Source organism: Phodopus roborovskii, unplaced genomic scaffold, assembly GCF_943737965.1.
Source record: "Phodopus roborovskii unplaced genomic scaffold, PHOROB, whole genome shotgun sequence".
NCBI lineage: Eukaryota > Metazoa > Chordata > Mammalia > Rodentia > Cricetidae > Phodopus > Phodopus roborovskii.
Genome location: NW_026126516.1, coordinates 10,316,571 through 10,319,800, shown reverse-complemented (window position 1 = coordinate 10,319,800; position 3,230 = coordinate 10,316,571). Strand labels below are relative to the sequence as shown.

At 40.6% G+C, this 3,230-nt stretch overlaps 1 pseudogene; it reads left to right on the top strand.

The window, feature by feature from the left end:
• Positions 1-293: 293 nt before the first annotated feature.
• LOC127231024 (60S ribosomal protein L19-like) lies at positions 294-881 on the top strand (annotated as a pseudogene).
• The last annotated feature ends 2,349 nt before the right edge of the window (positions 882-3,230 follow it).

The window sequence follows — 3,230 nt, the reverse complement described above, 5'->3', positions numbered from 1 at the left end:
TGTTTCTATCCACAGATTAGTGCTGGCTCAGTCTTCTCAGAACATTTTTCCTATATCAGCTGGCAATGTAAGTGATAGTGGAGTGCTCAACCCCAAACAAGACAGTTCGATTACCCATTCCAAGGTCAGAAGAGGGCGTGGAAAGATTACAAGGGCTGGAGTTGAGGAGATGTGCAGCAAGAGATGTCTTCAGGCCATGAAGATCATGACACAGTCATTGAACTCACCGTACCGTGGCTGTGGTTATCTGTATAAGGCCTGCCCAAGCTTTCCTTTAACTGCTGTCCTCAGCCATGAGTGTGCCCAAGCTTCAGAAGAGGCTTGCCTCTCATGTCCTCCAATGTGATAAAAAGAAGGTCTGGTCAGACCTCAGCGAAACCGATGAAGTCGCAATGCCAACTCCTTTCAGCATATCTGGAAGTCGATTGAAGATGGGCCGGTTATCTGGAAGTCTATGACTATCCCCATTCCCAGGCTCCATGCTGGAAGAATGCCTTGGCTGAATGGGTGAGTACAGGGAAAGAGAAAGATACTGCCAATGCTCGAATGGCCAAGAAGGTGACCTGGATGAGAAGGATCCAGATCCTATGCCGACTTCTCAGGAGAGACCATGAGTCTAAGAAGGCTGACTGCTGTATGTATGCTGAGGGTCAGGGGAGAATGTCTTCAAAAATAATCAGATTCTCATGGAACACATCCACAAGCTGAAGGCAGACAAGGACCGTAAGGCTGAGTAGGCTGAGGCTCACAGGTCTAAGACCAAGGAAGCAGGTAAGTGTTGGGAGGAGCATCTCCACGCCAAGGAGAAGATCATCATGACAGTCCAAGGAGGAAAAGACCAAGAAATAAAACTTACCTCATGTCTGTGCCTAGTGACTTGAAGCGCATCAGTCATTAAAATAAAAGAAACCTTAAAATAATAATAATAGTAATAATGGTAATAGTAATAATTATTATTATTATTATGGGCCCATCAGCATTTTCTCATGGATAGGAGAGGGGCTCATGAGACCCCACTTCTCCCAGAGGGACAATTGGAAATTAGTGTTTGCTGATGGCATGGGTGGCCAGGAATAATTTTCTTTGATAGTAAAGCAGCCAGTTAGTTGCCTTCGCTCAACCAAATAGCTGCCCACCCATGCTCAGGTAAGCAACTCTTACAGGGCATGCCAGTAGGAGGTAGGATTTATTGAGAAGGGTTACAGAGGGAGGGAGATTCAGGGGTACAGTGAGTGCAAATGATTAAATTCATTATATAAGTGTATGAAACTGCCTCACAACATAAAAGAATAGAAGCCCCCCCCCCCCGAAAAATAAAAACCAGGAAAAGACTGAACAAAATGGCGGGAATCAACAGGCTTCAGTCACCAATGTCCCTAAATGTAAGCCGTGTTAACTACACAGATAAAAGACTCAGACTGGCGGACTGTACTTTGAAAGATTAGATCCCACTACTTGTTTTTCCCAGCAATGCACTTCACTGGCAATGACATCAGAAGGCTGAGAACGAAAAGATAGGCATCAATAAATCAAGCAATAAGCAACAGCTGAGAACAACAGGAATATATATGCATATATATATCTGATAAAGCTGACTTCAAGTCAAAATTAGTCAAAGTGTTGGGACATCTATTTCACAGAGCAAACACTACTGGACATGGATAGTAGATGACTTCAGTATTCTGCTCATCAATAGATCGATTATTAAGACAAAAAATGCTGCAGAACTAAACATCACTATAGATAAAATGGACTTAGCAGATATTTTCCCAAAATATTGCATAATGGCTACAGAATGCACAATATTCTCAGAAGCCTATGAGACAGTTCTGAAACAGACTGCATTTTGCAGCTTGAAACAAGTCCAACGAATGAGAATCAAATCAAAATAATTTCTTATATCTTATCAGAGTGTAGTGTAATAAAACTAGAGATTAATAGCAAAACAAACAACAGGAGCTATGGAAATATATGGAGCTTGAGCAATATACCCCTGAAGGATTGATGGGTCATTGATGAAATTGGGGAGGAGGTTAAAAAAAATCCTCAAATCAAATGGAATGGAAGTAGACCTTACCTGAACCTTTGGGATACAGCAAAAGTGGTTCTAAGAGGGATGCTTATATTTATGAGTGCCTCCATTAAAATAATAGAGACATCAAATGATGTAGCGACTCACCTTAAGATCTTAGGGATGCAAGAGCAAGCTAACAATACCAGTTGGCATATGGAAAGAAATAAGGGGAAAAATCAAAGGAAGGAGATGAAAAACAATACAAAGAATCAGTGGAAGAAAAGTTGATTTTTTTGAAAAAGAAAATATGATTGTCTTAGCCAAACTAACCCAAAGAAAGAGAAGACCTAAATTTATAATACTAGCAATAAAAGGGTCATTAACATAGATAGCAATAAAATCCAAAGGGTCTTAGAGAATGTTTTGAAAATTTATATCCCAACAAATCAGAATCTCTACAAGAGGAGGATAACTTCCTACTGATCTGCACCAAGGGGATGTGAACAACTTAAACATATTCATTTTTAGGAGAACAAACACGATTGAAACCATGAAAATGAGTCTCCCAAAGAGAAGCCCACATGCAGGCAGATTCACTGTTGACTCCTATCCAGTGTGTAAAATAGAGCTAACAGTCAGTGCTCCCTAAAGTAGAGCTAACAGTCAGTGCTCCCCAAAGTAGAGATAACAGTCAATGCTCCCCAAAGTAGAGCTTACAGTCAGTGCTCCCCAAAGTAGAGCTAACAGTCAGTGCTCCTAAAGTAGAGCTAACAGTCAGTGCTCCCCACGCTGTGCCCTCAAATGAAAAGGGAATGAGCAAGGCCAGCATCATCTTATAAAGCAACTGTTTATTTTGATATCAAAAGCAAAGTAAGGATACAAGAAATAAAGGAAATTATAGACCAGTTTCCTTAATGTGGACGAAAACATCGTCATGAGATACTTGAAATTTGAACTCAAAAGCACACTAAAAAAAGACAGTGCATCATGATCAGGTTGGTTGTATTTCAGGCATGCAAGGATGGCCCAACACAAGCAAACTAACAAATGTGGCACCACACAAAGACATATAATGACAGAAATGTACAAATCATCTCGATTCATGTAGAGATTTCAGCATCCCTTTGTGATGTAAGACCTGAAGAAATTATGAACATCAATGTAATGACGCTCTCCAGGACAAAAACTGTACCACAAATAATGTGGAAAGACTTAA